The sequence below is a fragment of the Rhinoderma darwinii genome, chromosome 4 (genome assembly GCF_050947455.1).
Source record: "Rhinoderma darwinii isolate aRhiDar2 chromosome 4, aRhiDar2.hap1, whole genome shotgun sequence".
NCBI lineage: Eukaryota > Metazoa > Chordata > Amphibia > Anura > Rhinodermatidae > Rhinoderma > Rhinoderma darwinii.
This window is the reverse complement of record NC_134690.1, coordinates 265000304-265020982: the sequence shown is the minus strand read 5'-3', so window position 1 is coordinate 265020982 and position 20679 is coordinate 265000304.

The window sequence follows — 20679 nt, the reverse complement described above, 5'->3', positions numbered from 1 at the left end:
ACGATTGTTCATCGTCGAAACGCGTAGCCACTTTCAATAAACTGAACTTATTAAATATCTCGGGACTCCGTTCCACATCATTTATACCACACAGCAGCGCCTCCAAAAAAGATCCAATTTTCTTTTACCTGCAATTGTGTCTGCCACTCATAACTTTCACGGATTCGGATCAAATTGTAAGCCCTACATAATGTCCACTTTAGAGAAGATCTTGGCTCCTCGTATGCGGTCAAATAGTTCAGAAATTAGTTGCAACGGACATTTGTTCTTCACCGTGACTTGATTGAGACTACGGTAGTGAATGCAAGGCCGAAGAGATCCGTCTTTTTTCTTGAGAAAGAAGAAGCCAGCTCCAGCTGGGGAGGAGGATTTTTGTATGAAACCCCTCTCCAGATTCTCCGTGATATAGGCCGACATAGACTGGGTCTCTGGCAAGGAGAGAGGGTATACCCGATCACGGCGATGGGACGCATTAGGAACCAGTTCATTGGGACAGTCATAAGCCCGGTGTCTCAGCCTCCTTCTTGCTGAAGACATCTGCAAACTGAGAGAAATGAGGGGGTAATTCTGCCAATGACTGAAGCAGAGGAGACTGGACAGGATGGATCTGTAACAGACAGCGGCTATGACATTTGGAGCCCCATTGGAGAACTTCTCTGGAATTCCAGTCCAGGACTGGGGCATGTAGTCGGAGCCAAGGCAGGCCCAGTAGGACAGGATTGACGGCCTTAGGCAAAACAAGAAACTAAATTAGTTCCGAATGAAGGGCTCCAACTTGGAGCTTCAGCGGCTAAGTTTCAGATACGATCGGGTCGGGCAGAGGCAGTCCATTCACCGAGGCAACAGCCAAAGACGTCTCCAGAGGGACTATGGGCAACTGGAAAAGATCCACTGGGTCTTTTTTGGATGAAGTTCAGATATGCAGAGACCCAGTGCGTCTTTTCACCAGACACGATGGTCATGGGAATGGACAATTTCGAGGAGAATTTTCTTTTAAGCGCCGTTCCACCTAGAGTTGTTTCTCCAACCAATCCTCGTCATTGGAGTTTCCTATGCTTCTTAGGGCACAAATGCACAACATGGCCTCCGAGGCCGCAATACAGACAAAGTCCTGGAGTTCGTCTGAGGTGCTTCTCCTGGGCAGAAAGTTTGAGCCGGTCCACCTGCATAGGCTCCTCTGGTGGGATAACTGGTGAGGGCAACAGGGATTGCTGGAAGATAGGAGCGAGCTTAGGGAATCTTCTTTTCCGACGAACCTCTTGGGATCGATCCTGTATCCCCATGTCAATCCGGGTGGCTAGAAGTATGAGGTCATCCAGGGTAGGTGGTAGATCACAAGCGGCAAGCTCGTCTTTTTTTTTTTTTTCCAATTACATTTTTTTTATTGGTTTTAATACAAACACTTACAAAAACATTCGGAGTGCTTGGAAAAAAAGGAACAAAAAAGAGAGATGGCGCTCATTCTGGGGTGATGTATATACTGATGGTGTTTTTTGTACAATGAAGTTGTGATCGACTCACCTGATGTAGTTGTGCAGGATCGTCAGCACAACTTAACTTTATTGCTCGCCTAGTGAACTTTCCGGTACACTGTGCTAGCCTCTGGAGCGGACACACGGTGGATACATCCTGTACTGGGGTCTCCTCGACGTGGTCTTCAAACGTGCTTTTTGGAATAAAAAATAGCTCCTTGTGTCGGGCGCTTCCGTGTAGCTGGTGCTATGCTCATCACAGACCCATTAGATAATATTTGAATAATTTATTGAACAATTCGTATTTAAAACAATAAAAGAGACGAGAGATAAAGAGAGAAACGCAGAACCATACAAAAAAAGCAGGGAGGACTAATCAAAGCTTCAGGTGACACAACATTTGATACAACACCTGATCCTATAAACAAGGAGAAAAAAGATAACATTTTCAATTTATCTAAATACAATCTCAAAGAGGATGAAAAAAATCTTTTATTAAAAGGATTATCATTCTGCCCCACTCAACGAGCAGATGATTTCCAACTATTTTTAGATCTTAACAATTTTATCAGAAAACGTACACTACAACGCCACTATGCTATTGAAAATAACAAGCCAAAACAGCTAGAAACTTATCCAGACACAGAGGATCCATATACACACCACCCAGTTAAGGGAAAATCGAGTTTCTATCCATTACACCATAGGGGCAATTTCCTGGAAACATTTTATACATTAGTTTTAAACTATATGAAAATAATTAACAATCAAAGTCAGTCAGAATAATCTGAACAAATTAGAAAGAAAATCACTCAAAGACTTACAAAATAATAGAGAAATAGTGATTAGACCAGCAGATAAGGGAGGGGATATAATAATACAGGATAGGGATGCTTATATCCAAGAGGCAAATAGAATACTGTCTGATCGACAGTACTATGAAATTTTGAAAAACAACCATTTAATCCTATATGAAAAGGAATTCATAGATCTAATAAAAATAAATTTTGACAAAGGAATAATAAATAAGAGAGAAAAACAATTTAGAACAGTAAATCACCCGGAAACACCATTTTTCTATCACCTACCAAAAATTCATAAAGATAAAAATAAACCACCTGGAAGACCAATAATATCGGGCATCAACTCCTTAATGAGTCAATTATCACATTACATTGACCTGCATTTGCAAAGTTTGGTCACAGAATTACCATCTTATCTAAAAGACTCTACAAGTCTCATTAGGGATCTACAAAAATACACTTGGAAGGACAACTATATGCTAATGACACTAGATGTGACATCCCTCTATTCAAATATCGATCACAAACTTGGACTAAGAGCGACTCAATATTTCCTAGAGCTTAAATTTACGCTACCAGAAGAACAAAACATATTTTTATTAGAAAGGCTAACCTTCATTTTAAACCATAATGTTTTTACACATAACACCAACCTATATACACAAAATAGGGGCACAGCAATGGGAACAAGGGTAGCACCCAGCTATGCAAATTTATTTATGGGACATTTCGAGCATCAGAACATAGAAAACAACTGTATATACATAAAAAACATAGTGTATTACTGAAGGTACATCGATGACCTGTTCTTCATATGGGCCGGCACTCAAGAAGAGGCTGACAAATTTGTAAATCGTTTAAATACTAACGAATGGGGAATACAATTTATCCCCAACACATCAGAAGAAGAAATGATATTTTTAGATCTAGTAATTAGTCATACATCAGATAAATTCATTACGAAGACTCATTTTAAAGATGTAGATAAAAACAGTTTTTTAAATTTCAATAGGGCTCACTATAAAAGGTGGACCACTAATGTCCCACACAGCCAATATAAAAGGATCAGAAAAAATTGTTCATCAACAGAAATATATATAGACCAGTCAAAAATTTTAAAAGAAAGGTTTGAAGAAAAAGGTTACCCACCAAGTTTGATTAAATATGCATACCAAAAAAATCTGGCCACTACACAAGACATTTGCCTTAAAGAAAAAGTGAAGGAAAAAATTCAAAGAGACTCTAACACGGACATCACATGTAGAAAATATTCCAGTAATTTTTTAACAGCATACAATTGTGACCACAAAGTGATCAGAAGTTCCCTATGTAAATATTGGGGTATTCTTCAAAGTGATCCAATCTTAAACAAAATTATTCCATCATAGCCAGGGATCACCTTCCTCCGTGGAAGAACAATAAAAAACATGCTAGCACCCAGTAGATTAAGGGTATGTGCACACGATGAGAGGCTTTTACGTGTGAAAAGACAGACTGTTTTCAGGAGAAAACAGCTGCCTCGTTTCAGCTGTAAAAGCTCCTCCTCGTATTATGCGAGGCGTCTGTGATGCTCGTAAATCTTGAGCTGCTCTTCATTGAGTTCAATGAAGAACGGCTCAAATTACGTTACAAAGAAGTGTCCTGCACTTCTTTGCCGAGGCAGTCAATTTACGCGTCGTCGTTTGACAGCTGTCAAACGACGACGCGTAAATTACAGGTCGTCTGCACAGTACGTCGGCAAACCCATTCAAATGAATGGGCAGATGTTTGCCAACGTATTGTAGCCCTATTTTCAGATGTAAAACGAGGCATAATACGCCTCGTTTACGTCTGAAAATAGGTCGTGTGAACCCAGCCTTAGGGTCAAAACCAATGTTTCCATTCCTCATCTTTTCAAAAAATCAGTAGGGATCTTTAGATGTGGCAAAAAAAAACTGCCTATGCTGTCAAAGCATTAATGCGGGGAAAAAAGAAATTATGTCAAATATAACTAAAGAAAAATTTCCAATCTACTCACATATGAGCTGCGACTCTGATCATGTGATCTACATGATCTAGTGTGAATGCGGGCTACAATACATAGGGAGAACCACTCAGACACTCCGAAGCAGGCTCAATGGACATCGGTTTAATGCCAAGAAGGGATTTCTCAATCACAGTCTATCTAGACATTTGCTACAATATCATCAATCTAATTTTAAAAATATCAGAATCTCCCCTATCGAACAGATAGATACAAAAACACACAATAGAATACTGACACTGAATAAACGGGAATCATTTTGGATCTTCAAGTTTGAATCCCTGAGTCCAAATGGACTCAATGAGAAAATAGAATCTGTCTAATTTTAACAAGGAAAATCCAAATCATAATGAAAAAAAAACCAGAAGATACATTGAACAGGGTTCTAGAGAATAAAACATTGTCTAAAATAATGTAACAATACCATCATCGTATTCTTCTCTTCGTTTGCGTCTCTTGATACCGAGAGGAACTCCGACGTCCTAAGATGAGTCAATAGAAGAAATATTAATGTGATGCCCTAAAATCATTTATCAAAAAGAAACAACAGTATTTTTCATAGCGATAGACAAAAATACTTTCAAATTAAATATAAGAAGAATCCATTGAATACAACGCGAATTTGGCAATAAGTATACACCCAGTCTTGGAGGATCCTGTAATATAAGCTAAAATATATTTTCTCTATATATTGCCGATAAAAACAATAATAAATAAATAAAAAACAAATTACAAAAAATGAACAATAAACTCTTCACCTAAAGTAAATATACGTTGTTGAAAAAACCAGAAATAGCTTATTCAGAACATAGCCGATTCTTACTTACCTCTTTGAACTTCGACACTGAGGGTATGTTCACACGGCGGGGGTCCGTAACGGCTGAAATTACGGGGATGTTTCAGCCTGAAAACATCCCCGTAATTTCAGCCGTACCGGCATGTGCAGGCGCTTGAACGCCGCGTCAATTACGGCCGTAATTAGCGCTGCTATTCATTGGAGTCAATGAATAACGGCTCTAATTACGGCCAAAGAAGTGACAGGTCACTTCTTTGATGCGGGCATCTATTTACGCGCCGTCTTTTGACAGCGGCGCGTAAATATACGCCTCGTGTGAACAGACAAACGTCTGCCCATTGCTTTCAACGGGCAGATGTTTGTCAGAGCTATTGAGGCGCTATTTTCGGGCGTAATTCGGGGCAAAAACGCCCGATTTACGTCCGTAAATAGGCCGTGTGAACATACCCTGACAGTCTAACCCGGGTGTCAACCATATGACACGGATATTTAAGATGCATGTTTTTTTTGTAAAACTTTTATATGCCTGACGAAGACCTCAGCTCGAGGTTGAAACGCGTTGCAGCACTTTATCTCTCGTCTCTTTTATTGTTTTAAATACGAATTGTTCAATAAATTATTCAAATATCACCTAAAGGGTCTGTAATGTCCGTGGCTGCGGGCTGTCAGCTCCAGCCTCCCGCTGACAGCCGCAGCCACGAGTCGGCAAGCGCTGGCCCCAGCCTCCTCCTCAGGAGACGCCAGCACTCGCATCCACTCACCTCCGCCGGAGCCCGCAGGGTGCGCGCGCACGCTAGTCCCCGCTCTTAAAGGGGCAGCGCGCGCACCGGACATCTTGAACGACCTTTGACCCGTGAGTACCCTGGGTTACAAGAGGGGTCCAGCCCCCTAGTTCGATGCCTGAGCGTTGTTAGTTTTCCCAGTCTGTCTTGCAAATGGTCCCTTAGTGTTTCCCTTTCCTGTTGTTACCCGTACCTTGTTCCCCGTTCCTGTTTCCCGTGCTTTGCCCTAGTATCAAGTCGTGCCACGTCCAAAGGAATCTGCCACGTCCTGTGTCATCTGCCACATCTGGAGGAATCCGCCACGTCCTGTGTCGTCTTCCACGTCTGGAGGAATCCGCCACATCCTGTGTCATCTGCCACGTCTGTAGGAATCCGCCACGTCCTGTGTCATATGCCACGTCCGGAGGAATCCGCCACGTCTGCGCAACTTGCGGCTCCTGTGTCATCCGCCACGTTTGGCGCCATCTGCTGCACCCATCTCATCTGTGCCAGAGCTGCGGCCACCATCTGGACTATTCAGGTACCCTTGTGCGGGACATTGTATTTCTGGGGTGTCCTGTTGTTTGGCCAGCTACCTCCCCGCTGCGGCGGTACGGCCTAGTGGGTCCACTAACCCGCTCCGTGACAGGGTCTGTGATGAGCATCGCACCAGCTACACGGAAGCGCCCGACACAAGGAGCTATATTTTATTCCAAAAATTATTCAGAGAAAATGAGTCCCAATAATAAAAAGAACATGATAAATAAGCGCACAGCCCAAACAGTATGGTAAGCATCACAACCTATGGAGAGCACACAGTACGACAGCTATCTGAGCAATCATAATGGGAAGGAGCATTACTTAAAAGTAAAGGGAAAGAAACATACAATAATTCCACTTCCTACACATCCTAAAATGCAATGGCTATAGCATGTGAGCGCAAACACAGAAAGCAAATTACCCCTCAATGTAGACACAAGAAAGAAAGGGAGAGATAGAATGGGAGACAAACAAAGGCAAGGGAGAGATAAGGAGAATTCATGGTGAACCTGGACTCCAGTTCCGGAAAAGCATGGGTAAATAAGAAAAAGCAGCTATGCGCCTGATAAAAACCTGGGTGGAGCAAGCAAACCCCTATGCTCCCGTATACAGTTCCCTCTCAGATGAAGTCTCATGGGTAAGGATGAGTACTGATTCTCAAGCCACTACAGTACGGTAGGTGGGAGAAGAGAGAAACAGAAGCCATTGAGACCAAGTGTCCGTATATCGTGTTGAGGCATCCAGGGAATGAGCCAGGAGGTGTTCAATACTCCGTATTAAGGCAATCTCCTGAAACCATTCATTCAACAGTGGCGGAACCGCCGTTTTCCACTTGCTCGGGATAAACGATTTGGCAGCCTGAAGGAGGTGCCTAATTAGGGAGCGTTTGTAAATGGGCAGTTGCATATGGAACATAAATAAAAGGGCCTCCTCGGGAGAACTAGGGACCGAGACCCCAGTAACTTCCAATATAATTTTAAGAACCGCCTCCCAAAAACTCTGCAAGGAGGGGCAACTCCACCAAATATGAGACATGGATCCCCCCAACGCCCCGCAGCGCCAATATGTGTCATGTACAGACGGGTACCATTTATGCAGGGCAGAAGGGACCCGATAGCAGCTAGAGATAATTTTGTAGCTAGTTTCCTAAGCTCATATGAGTATCGAGGCTTTCTGGGACAGGTAAAAACACTGTCCCAATTGTGCGTCAGCAAATGTCATGTTTAATTCTGTCTCCCAAGCCTTGCAGAAAGATGGGAGATGAGGGGATCGCTGGGAGAGGAGTAATTTATAGAGTGTGGAGATGGCATGTGCAGGGGACAGGGTGGAAACACATAAGCGTTCAAAGTCAGTGAGCGGTCGGTGAAGGTGAGCCTGGTGCTTAGTAGCGCTATAGAAATGTTGTAACTGGGAATATTAAAATATGTGACGCGGTGAAGGCGTTTCAACAGAGCAGATAGTGGTTAATGGGAGCAAAGAAGTATCGTATAGGACCTAAGTGAAGTACATGGGATTGGTGGAAGACCTACCCAGGAAGGAGAGATGCGCCTCCCCAGCAGGAAATGCTGGGTTGTCAGTAATAAGGGTCAGGGGTCCCAGTGGGTACACGAGCGAGCCCCCTATCTCAGAGGAATGCAACGCCAGGAGGGTATGGAAAACTACAAAGGAGGCAGGTTTCGGTCTGTTCCCAGGTAGGGTCCATGGCAAAGAAGATAGGGTACGGGTACAGAGCTGTTGGGCTAAAAAACAACAGAGTTTAGAGTCATGATTATGAAAGAAGTCAAGGACACGAGCATGAGTCGACGCCAGATAATAAAGACTACAATCTGGCAGACCAACCCCACCCGCGTCCCTGGAGCGAGTAAGAATTATCCTACTCAGGCGGGGATGACCCGTTGGCCATATGAAGGATCCAAAAAACTGTTGGATACGTAGCCAGTACAAGGATGGGATGGAGATAGGGATCGTCTGCAAGAGGTAAAACAATCTGGGGAGGAGTGACATTTTAATAATATTAATACGGCCAAACCAGGAGAATTCCCTTATATGCCAAGAGGCGAGATCTGTGCGAAATTTGCCTAGTAAAGGGGCGAAGTTATTAGTAAACAGTTGGGAGAGGTCAGAGCTTAGGCGCACACCTAAATAAGTTATATCCTCTAGAAGGCCAGGAAAAAGGGAAATTACTTTTGAGGAGTGATAGCGTCGAGGGTGAGAGGGATAGTTTCAAAGCCTCAGACTTGGAGAAGTTGATCTTAAAGTTGGACCATGATCCAAGACGGTACAGCTCGGACATCAACGATGGAAGAGTTACGTGCGGGTTCATAAGATAAACCAACAGGTCATCAGCAAAGGCAGAACACTTGGGAAGATGGAGAATGATAGAGGGCCATCATTTTACTCATAAGGGAAGGTCCTAGGCCTATATGTAGAAGAGTTTGGTGAAGGATGGGCCAGGATATCCTATCGAACGCCTTTTCGGCATCCAGAGACAGGATCATGAGAGGGATGTGATGGGACTGGGCATAATGAATGAATGATATCTAAGGTCTTCAGGGGATTGTCTCACGCTTCCCAGCTGGGCACAAAGCCCACCTGATCCGGGTGGACTAAGTTGGTAAGATGTTTATTCAATCTGTTGGCAAGAAACTTTTTGGGAAAATCGGTTGAATATTGTAGGTTTCAGCAGTAAAATGTGGAAAGAATTGGAGATTTTTAGAGACTGAGGAAGGCGAAGTCTGAAAGTTACTGGATTGATCTGTTCTGTTATCTTGTAAGGACCCAGAAAACGAGGAGCCAGTTTGTAACAAGGAGTCTTCACTCGTGTGTACTGGGTGGACAGCCAGACTTTATCCCCAGGAAAGAGCTGCGGCGGTATCCTGCATTTTTTATCCGTGTTTCTCTTGAGCCCGGCTACGGCTTTGTGGATGGAGTCTTTGGCCTCCTGCCATATATGTACAAAGTCACGGTGGACCATGTTAGCAGCTGGAACCTCAGAAGGTACATAAACTGGTAGAGGTTCTCCTGGGTGCTGGCCATACACCAAGAAGAATGGAGAAGAGCGGGTAGATTCCCCCGAATGGTTGTTGAAGGCAAATTCGGCACATGGAAATAGACTTGCCCAGTCGTCTTGTCGTGGAGTCACAAAATTCCTGAGGAAACTTTCAAGTATTTGATTTATCCGCTCTACTTGACCATTGGATTGAGGATGGTAAGTGGAAGAGAAGTCAAGTTTGACCTCCAACAGTTTGCACAAGGCTCTCCAGAACTTGGATGTGAACTGTACTCTGCTGTCAGAAACAATATGTTTAGGAAGACCATGAAGGCGAAAGATGTGCTTGATAAACAGCGTTGCCAGTCGGGAAGATGACGGAAGGCTTGAAAGGGGTACAAAATGCGCCATTTTGGAAAAGCGATCCACGACTACCAAGATCACGGTACACCCAGAAGAACTTGGCAGTAATGAAGTCCATGGCAATGTGTGATCCGGGAGAGGCAGGCACGGGTAGAGGATGCAAAAGACCGGCAGGTCTTAAATGGGAGACTTTATTCTGAGAGCAGGTGGAGCAGGCTGAAACAAAGTCTTTAGTATCTTGGAACATGGAAGGCCACCAGTACTGACGGCTAATCAAATTACAGTCTTTTTGATGCCAGGGTGCCCAGAAAACCTCGAGGCATGACCCCAGTGAAGGACACAATCCCCAATACGTAGGTCTTCCCTCGGGGAATGTGTGCCACTTCAGTCGGGGCAGTGATCATAATGCATTCTGGATCTATAATGAACTGGGGACTCGGCTCTTGATCAGTGGGGTCAAAAGAGCGAGATAAGGCGTCAGCCTTGGTATTCTTTCCAGCGGGTCCGTAGTGAAGATGGAAATCAAATCTGGAGAAGAATAATGCCCACCGTGCTTGGCGAGGATCAGGCGTTGAGCAGATTGCAGGTAAAGGAGGTTTTTATGATCTGTGTAGATGATGATAGGATGCCGCGCACCCTCTAGCAAATGTCTACACTCCTCCAGGGCCAATTTACTAGCCAAAAGTTCTTTATCTCCATCCAATACCATAATTTTTCTCTGCAGGTGTAAATGATTTGGAGAAAAAGCCACAGGCCACATGTTTCCCTCTACAACTCTTTTGTGAAAGAATAGCTCCGACTCCCACAGATGAAGCATCGACCTCCAGAAAAAAGGGTTTTGTGGAATCCGGTCTATGTAGGACTGAAGCAGAAGAGAAGGCAATTTTAAGAGCTTGGAATGCGGCTTCGGCCTCCGTGGTCCAGTCTTTGGCATTAACCCCCTTTTTAGTCAGTGCAGAAATAGGGGCTGTCATAGAGGAGAAGTGAGGAATAAACTGGCGGTAATAATTTGCAAATCCCAGTAGGCGTTGGACAGTTTTAAGTCCTTGCGGTCGAGGCCAGTTGAGAATTAAGGACAGCTAGGCTAGATCAATTTGAAGCCCCTGGTCGGAAATGACATTCCCCAGGAAAGGCAGGTTGGTTTCTCGAAGAGGCATTTCTGCAGTTTAGCAAACAGAGAGTTCTCTCGCAGACGCTGTAACACTTGGCGCATATATACACGTTGAGTCTGAATATTGGGAGAAAAGATTAAAATGTCATCTAGGTATACCACTACACAGCTGTAAAACAGATCTCATAAAATGTCATTAACAAATGCCTGGAAAACCGCAAGAGCATTACTTAGTCCAAAGGGCATGACGAGTTAATCAAAATGTCCATCACGAGTGTTGAACGCAGTTTTCCATTCGTCTCCTTCGCGAATACGGATCAGGGTATACAGAGGCGTAGCTAGGTCTCCAGCACCCGGGGCAAAGATTCAGTTTGGCGCCCCCCCCCCCAACCTCTTTCCCGACATCTCCTTCCCCCTTGCTGTGTTTGTTTTCTCTACCAATCAATGACGTGTCATTTCTTTTCCACATTTCCTTTCTATGTAACTCGATTGTACATTTTACAAGCAATATAGTTCTATACACAACACCAGAACCAAGCTCAGTACATATATACAGCACCAGCACAAATACAGCTCAATTTAGTGGAACCCCTGCCGTATAGGTATGTACGGCGTAAAATTACAGCTCCCAGCATGGCCCGAACAATGGTAAGGATATCCTGGGAGATGCTGTTTCACAAAAAAAAATCATATTATAATCAAACCACCCATCATCTTGCTGCAGATCATACAGTGACTACAGTGCTGATTAGAGGCAGAATGAACATTTACATTAGGTGACTCACCGGTGACGTCGCAGATTCTAGTTCTTTTTCTCCATCCAGTCAAGACCTCTATGATGACTTCTCCTGGTCACAGCCCATTTCTGCAGTTTGTCGCTCTCTACACCTATAAATAAAGATAAAGTTCTCATTATACCACACACTACGTCCCTAAATATAATAGCGCCATACACTTCACCTCTAATTATATCACCATACACCGTGTCCCACACACACACTGTGCCCCCTGTAGAGCCCCCTGTAGATAGTGCCCCCATAGATAGTGCCCCTATATATAGCCCACCCCTGTATATTGTGTCCCACAAATAGCTCCCCCTATAGTGCTCCACAGATAGCCCACCCCTGTATATATAGCGCCCTGTAGATATAGCCCACCCCTGTATATAGTGATCCATAGATAGCCCACCCCTGTATATAGCCCCCCTGTAGATATAGCCCACCCCTGTATATAGTGCTCCATAGATAGCCCACCCTGTATATAGCCCCCCTGTAGATATAGCCCACCCCTGTATATGCTGCTCCATAGATAGCCCACCCCAGTATATAGCCCCCCTGCAGATAGAGACCCCCCGTAGATAAAGCCCCCCAGTAGAAAAAGCCCTCCTGTAGATAAAGCCACCCTGTAGATAAAGCCCCCCTGTAGATAAATCTCCCCCGTAGATAAAGCCCCCTGTAGATAAAGCCTCCCCCGTAGATAAAGCCCCCCCAGTAGATAAAGCCCCCCCTGTAGATAAAGCCCCCCTGTAGATAAAGCCACACACGTTTTATTACAATAAAATAAACTATTTAAACTCACCTTAATCCCGCTCCAACGCCGGCCGGCAGCCATGGAGACCTGCTCTCTTCTGCACAGGTCTCTTGGGGGTTGAACGAAGCATGTATGAAAGGCTCTGATTGGCTGGGTAGAATGGCTTTTCCTGTCAGTCAGCGCATTTCAGCGACGGAAGCGCTATATCGCTTCACTGGTACAAAAGAGCTGAATAGCCGGGCACGGAACGTACCCGGCCATTCATTGCTTCTAATTGTACCTGTGTCCTATAGACACAGGTATAATTATAGTGCAGGAGGAGGTGGCGCTAGCGCCCCCCTCTAAGTTACGCCCGGGGCACACGCCCCGCCTGCACCCCCCTAGCTACGCACCTGGGTTATAAGCTCCACGAAGGTCTAGTCTGGTGAAAATTCTCGCCCCCTGTATGTGGTCAAAGAGTTCAGAGATCAACGGTAACGGGTACTTGTTTTTTAACGTGATATTATTCAACCCACGGTAATCAATACAAGGACGCAGGGAGCCATCTTTTCTCCCCACAAAGAAAAGTCCTGCGCCAGCAGGAGAGGAGGACTAATGGATGAATCCTCTTTCCAGATTCTCTTGGATATACTGAGACATGGCCTCCTTCTCGGGCAAAGACAGAGGGTAGACTTTACCTCTGGGAGGCGTGGCATAGAGGACCAGGTCTATGGCACAGTCGTATGACCTGTGAGGTGGCAGCGATTCAGCTTTTTGTTTACAGAGAACATCAGAGATGCTTTTATATGGAGTAAGAAGTCCTGCTGAGTTAGGTTCTGTAGGCTGAGGCATGGAAGGGCGAATTGGTTGTAGACAATGTTGGTGACAGAAGTCACTCGAGCGGGTAATTTGACCTCCAGTCCAGTCAATAACAGGAGAGTGCTTCTGCAACCATGGTAGACCCAGTAGCAAAGGGTTCAGGGAGTTCTTTAAAATGTAGAAGGAGATACGTTCCTGGTGCAGCGCCCCTGTTAACATGAAAATGGGCTGGGTGACAAGATAGATAGTCTCCTGTAGAAGCCTCCCATCCACAGAAGCAATGGACAAAGGTTTGGTTAGTCTTTGAACTGGGAACTGGTAGCGATTTACCAGGGACTGGCACAGGAAATTCCCAGCGGATCCGGAATCTAGAAAGGCTTGAACGCAGAAAGTGGTTCCTGCAAAGGACAGTTTTACTGGTATGGTCATCTTTTGAGAGGGTGGTACTCGACTTAGGGTAGCCTCTCCTACTTGCTCTAGGCGTTGGAGTTTTCCGGCCTCACTGGACAGTCCTTGAGGAAGCGCGTTTTTTCACCACAATATAAACATAAATTCAAATTGCGTCTATTCTGGTGCTCCTCAAGCGTGAGTCTTGTTCTCTCCAGCTGCATGGGTTCATCCGACCGAGAGGAAGACGAGGCAAGACGAGGCCTTTGGAAGGTTGGTGCAAACCGTGATGTACGATTGCCCCGAGCGGATTCTTGTTGTCTCTCGCGGAAACGTATGTCAATCTGATTGGCAAGAGTGATCAAGTCATCCAAGGATGGTGGAAGGTCTCGGCCAGAAAGTTCATCCTTGATTCGGCCCGCCAGACCCTTCCAGAAGGTAGATACCAAAGCCTTGTTATTCCAATGGAGTTCTGTAGCCAGTGTGCGGAATTGAATAGCATATTGGCCTACAGTGGAGGTTCCTTGCCGGAGCTTGTAAAGAAAATAAAATAAAAAAGAGGGATACTGTAGGCGCTGCTTGGTTGATAAAAGTTGGTTTATCGCATAAAAGCAAGGTAAACAGATTGCTACGCGTTTCAATGCCGGACTGGCGTCTTCCTCAAGCAGATAACACATACAGTACAGGATCATGCATATATATACACATACAAGTGAACAGTGATAGGGCCAATTCAGATGGGGCAGTAAAAAAACGGGGAAAGGTCAAAGGTCACAGAAACAACTATTGTTTACAAAGTTTGGAAAAAAAAAAGGTCACAGAAACAACTATTGCTTACAAAGTTGGAAAAAAAAAAAAGGGTCACAGAAACAACTATTGCTTGCAAAGTTATAACAGTCAGTTCATGTTAAAAAGCTAAAATAATTCATATTTAATACATTTCATCGAAAAAATGAGGTAAAAACCGTATGTGATTAGATGAATATGATATAATTATGGAACATATAATATCAAAGACTCCTTACTGTTTATCGGATAGAGGGAGGTCACGCCTCCGGGAGCCATCGCAAACAAGTACCTTGGAACACACCATGGAATGCACAAACAAACGGCGTTGTATGGGCGTCATAACAACCATCATGGCAACTCATGAGGGCCAGATGTCCATGAAACACACGGTGGACCGCAAACCGCACCACACGGAGCACAGTACAGAGGGGAGATGAATGGTAGGTGCAAACCTATCTTTTTATATTAATAAACATTTGTGCTTCATAATCATCGCAATTAATAGAATATTAGATACTAGGCTATTAAAATATCTAAATATTAAACTATTAAAATATCGAAATGCTCCGTTGAGAGAGAGATAAGTGTATGCATAAAATATAGTATTACGATAGTAATGTGTTTGGAAAACAGAATAATAAAACAATGATAATACAAGGGTAATAATAATATAGCAATAGTATAGTAATAATAATATAATTGCTGAAATACAATTTAAACAAGATGTATTATTAGATTGACAATGGGATGATAAGTACAATGAAAATATAATGAAAATATGCCAAGAGGAGATTGTTTAAAAAATAGGACAGTTGTTAAGATACAGTTTCTGGGGCCGGGGATATTATTAGATTGACAATGGGAAGGGAGATAGAATGGCGGAATTAATCTAATGAAGATTCCGTGATGTCATTAAGCCCATTAGGATGTAAGGTCCCCAACTTATAGATCCAGAAATTCTCCCTCTGTTTAAGTCTGATAAATCTGTCAGAAAGTTCACACGGTATGCTTTCAATAGGAGTGACTGTCAGGACATCAAAATTGCATTTATGTTCCAGAGCGCAATGTCGGGAATACGCTATGTTACAGATAACCATTTTTAACATTAAACCTATGTTTATTCATCCTATCCCTAAGCACTGGCGTAGCTATAGGGGTCGCAGCGGTCGCAATTGCGACCGGGCCCCGAAGCCAGGGGGGCCCACGGCCCCCCGCACCACATCAATAAAAAGTTACTATAGTAACTCGGGCCGCGGGCCCCTGTTACTATAGTAACATACTTTACGTACCTTCCTGGTTCCGGATGGCAGCCGAGGTCCTGACGTCAGGCGCTGTGCGCAGCGCATGACGTCACAGCGCTATGCGCCGCGCACAGCATCGAGACGACAGAACTCCCGCCGCGGCCGAAGAGGAAGGTAAGGTTAGCCCTGACTGGCGGGGTCCGACTCCCGGGACCCGCCAATCAGCTGTTTTGAAAGGGCCGCAGCACTCGTACGAGAGCTGCTCCCCTTCATTCCTGTCACTTCATTCCGGTCACACTGTGAATCCGTGTCGGCGATTCACAGTGTGGGCGAGTAGTGAAATGAAGGGGAAGCAGCTCTCGTACGAGTGCTGCGGCCCCTTCAAAACAGCTGATTTGCGGGTCCCGGGCGACACATCAGCTATTGATGGCCTATCCTGTGGATAGGCCATCAATGTTTAGGGACTGCACAACCCCTAAGCCTACGATGTATCAGGCTTAGGGGGCCCATGAGACAGGATCACAGATTGTGTGATCCTGTCTGCTGGGCCCTGTATCTAAGCCAATCACATGGTAGGCTTAGATACATGGCCCATGTGTGATCCTGTCTGCTGGGCCCTGTATCTAAGCCAATCACATTGTAGGCTTAGCTACATGGCCCATGTGTGATCCTGTCTGGTGGGCCCTGTATCTAAGCCAATCACATGGTAGGCTTAGATACATGGCCCATGCGTGATCCTATCTGGTGGGCCCTGTATCTAAGCCAATCACATGGTAGGCTTAGATACATGGCCCATGTGTGATCCTGTCTGGTGGGCCCTGTATATAAGCCTACCACACTGTAGGCTTAGATACATGGCCCATGCGTGATCCTGTCTGCAGGGCCCTGTATCTAAGCCAATCACATGGTAGGCTTAGATACATGGCCCATGTGTGATCCTGTCTGGTGGGCCCTGTATATAAGCCTACCACACTGTAGGCTTAGATACATGGCCCATGCGTGATCCTGTCTGCTGGGCCCTGTATCTAAGCCAATCACATGGTAGGCTTAGATACATGGCCCATGTGTGATCCTGTCTGATGGGCCCTGTATATAAGCCTACCACACTGTAGGTTTAGATACAGGGCCCCAGCACACAGTAATCTACTTGTGGTAGGCTTAGATACAGGGTCCCACAGACAGTATCACACATGGGCCCTGTATCTAAGCCTAACACACGTGTTACTAATCATTTTTTCTGTGTTTTCTTACAGGTTTGGTAGTTGGACTACGTCGGATTCCAGGACTACTTCGATGACAGCTTTTTTTTTATTATCAATAAAATGGTTAATGAGGGCTGTGTGGGTTTTTTTTTATTTCAATAAAATATTTTTTCTATGTCTTTGTGTTTTTTTTAAACTATATTACTACCGCCTTAGTAATGGCCGCCGGCTGATTGACAGTATCCATTGCTAAGGCGGGGCTTAGTGTTAGCCGGTGCAGAGGCGAACACTAACCCCCTTTATTACCCCGATACCCACCGCCACCAGGGGTGCTGGGAAGAGCCGGGTACCATCCAGTACCTGACCATCTGTAGTGATGGTCGGCCACTGGGGTGGCCGCAGGCTGGTATTATCAGGAGGGGAAAGGCCAAAAACAGTGGCCCTTCCTACCCTGGTGATGCTAGGCTGCTGCTGCTTTATTGTATCTGGCTGGTTATGAAAAATGGGGGGGACCCCACGTCATTTAAAAAAAATAAAAAATTGGAAAGAACGATGTGGGGTCCCCCCCATTTTTCATAACCAGCCAGATACAACACAGCAGCAGCAGGCAGCATTACCAGGGTGGGAAGGGCCACTGTTTTTGGCCTTCCCCAGCCTAATACTACCAGCCTGCGGCCACCCCGGTGCCTACCCGTCACTACAGATGGTCGGGTACTGGTTCGTACCCGGCTCTTCCCAGTACTCCTGGTGGCGGTGGGTACCGGGGTAATAATGGGGGTTAGTGTTGGCCTTTGTACCGGCTAACATTAAGCCCCACCTTAGTAATGGAGGTTGTCAATGAGCCAGCGGCCATTACTAAGGCGGTGATAATAAAGTTTAAAAAGATACAAGCACATAGAAAAAATATTTTATTGAAATAAAAAAACAACCCTCATTATCCATTTTATTGAGAATAAAAAAAACGCTGTCATTGAAGTCCTCGTATCCGAAGTCCAACAACCGAACATGTAAAAAAAACAAACGCACAAAAATAATTAGTAACACATAAAGAAGCAAAATTATTATTCTTACCTGTCCTGGTTCCAGCGCTGGAGCCGCAATGTCAGCGAGCTGGGCCCTGTATCTAATCCAATCATGTGTAATACTGTCTGCTGAGCTGTGTATCTAATCCAATCATGTGTGATACTGTCTGCTGAGCTGTGTATCTAATCCAATCATGTGTGATACTGCCTGCTGAGCTGTGTATCTAATCCAATCATGTGTGATACTGTCTGCTGGGCCCTGTATCTAATCGTATCTTGTGTGATACTGTCTGCTGAGCTGTGTATCTAATCCTATAATGTGTGATACTGTCTGCTGAGCCACTGTATCTAATCGTATCATGTGTGATACTGCCTTCTGAGCCACTGTAGCTAATCCTATCATGTGTGATACTGTCTGCTGAGCTGTGTATCTAATCCTATCATGTGTGATACTGTCTGCTGAGCTGTGTATCTAATCCTATCATGTGTGATACTGTCTGCTGAACCACTGTATCTAATCCTATCATGTGTGATACGTTCTGCTCAGCCACTGTATCTAATCCTATCTGGTGCTGCTGGATATATTTGTTCTTCTAATCCTATCATGTGTGATACTGTCTGCTGGGCCACTGTATCTAATCCTATCATGTGTGATACTGCCTTCTGAGCCACTGTATCTAATCCTATCATGTGTGATACTGTCTGCTGAGCCACTGTATCTAATCCTAGCCATAGTTTATAGGGTCGTAGTGCTATAGATATGCTATGCTGTCTCCTATACACACACTTAATTGTAATTGGAGCTATTTTTCTATGGAGTCCATGGAAAACGGCTCCATTTACATCTGAAGAAGTGACAGGCACTTCTTTGACGCGGGCGTCTTTTTTACGCGCCACCTTTTGACAGCGGCGCGTAAAAAAAAATGACCGTCGGCACAGAACATCGTAAGACCCATTCAAATGAATGGGCAGATGTTTGCCAACACTTTTGAGCCGCATTTTCGGACGTAATTCAATGCTAAAACGCCCGAATTACGTCCGTAAATAGGGTGTGTGAACCCAGCCTTAGTGACGCCCCGGCTGCTAGTGCTGCATTGTTGGGTCACTTAGGAGACCCAGCGATGCAGCTGAAAGCTGCGGACCGGCGGCCATGAGAAGTTTGCGGGGGGGGGGGGCCAGTAAGAATTCTTGCATCGGGGCCCATGAGCCTTTAGCTACGCCCCTGTCCCTAAGGGTTTGGGTTGTGCGCCCTACATATTGGAGGTTGCATGTGCATTGTAGTAAGTAGACCACATAGCTGCTGCCGCAATTCAAAAAGCTTTTTATTGCGAAACTTTCATTAGTTACAAAAGATGTAAAATGGGATGTCTTGGTATTGATATTCAAACAACATAGGCATCTTGTTTTCCCACAACGGAACGAGCCGTAGGTAGTCAGAGGTGTTTTAGGGGGGTGCTGTTGAACAGTGCGTAATTTGCTGGGTGCAATGAGGTTCCTCAAAGTTTTCACCCTCCTATAGGTGATCTTGGGTCTTGTTGGAATAAGATCTTTCATGTATTGGTCATTAGTGAGAATGTGCCAATGTTTTTGCAATGTGGAGCTGATCAGTTTACTCCCTTTATTGAAAGTAGTGACGAAATTGCATCTGAAGTCACCTGACTTATTTGTGCTAATGGTTCGAGGGTTTAGGCAATCCAGTTGTGTAAGTGATTTTGCTCTGGTTTCAGCGCCTATGATCAGGCTGGAGGGGAAGTTCTTTTCTTTGAACCTTTTCCTCAGTAAATTACATTCTTTTTGGAAATCTTGGTTATTGGAACAATTCTTTCTAATCCTCTTGAACTGGCCAAAGGGTACATTCTTCAGCCAGGGTGGGTAGTGGGCACTCCTGAAGTTCAGGTAGCTGTTTACATCAACCCCTTTAAAGTGGGTTTTTGTGGTTAACACGCGACCCTTTTTCTCAATTGTGAGATCCAAGAAGTCAATTTTGCTGACAGAGCACTCATGTGAAAAAGAGACTCCAAAGGTGTTGTCATTTAAGTTGTCATGGTTGGATCACCTTTTATGATGAAAATGAGGTCGTCAATATAACGCTTATAGAAGATGATATTGTCTTTATACATATGATCACCAAAAATGTATATGTTTTCAAAAGCTCCCATGTACAAATTAGCGTACAATGGGGCAAAACGTGATCCCATCGCACAACCTTTGGTCTGTTTAAAAAAATTTCCTTCGAAAGTGAAGATGTTGTGAGTGAGTATAAAATCAATGCTATTTATAAAAAAATTGATTTGTTTGTTCGGGAGACGTGCATCCGTTATCAGAAACTACAAAATTGCCTCTGTACCTAAATCATGTGGAATATTAGTGTACAAGGATGATGCGTCTGCAGTTAGGAACCAGTGGTCAGTTAGATCATAAGTGGTTTGTAGCGCAAATAATTCCCTAATAAGATGTGTGGAGTCTTTGAGGTAGGATGGTAATTTGATGACGAAAGGTTGGAGATGCATGTCAATGTAGTGGGACAGGTTGCTGGTAAGTGACCCGATCCTTGAAATAATTGGTCGGCCAGGGGGGTTGGATAGGGATTTATGAATTTTAGGCAAATGATATAGGAGCGGTATGGTGGGAAATGGAACTGTTAAGAATGCTTTCTCTTTCTTACTCAGAATGTTGTCCTGGAATGCTTCCTCATTGTGTGTTTTGTATTTGTTTAGAAATGAAGGGATGGCATTAGACTGCAGTCTCTCATAGTAGTTAGTGTCTGACAATAGTCTGTAAGCTTCATTGACATAATCGATGCGGTCCTGTATAATAATACCACCCCCCTTGTCGGCTGAACGTATAATAAT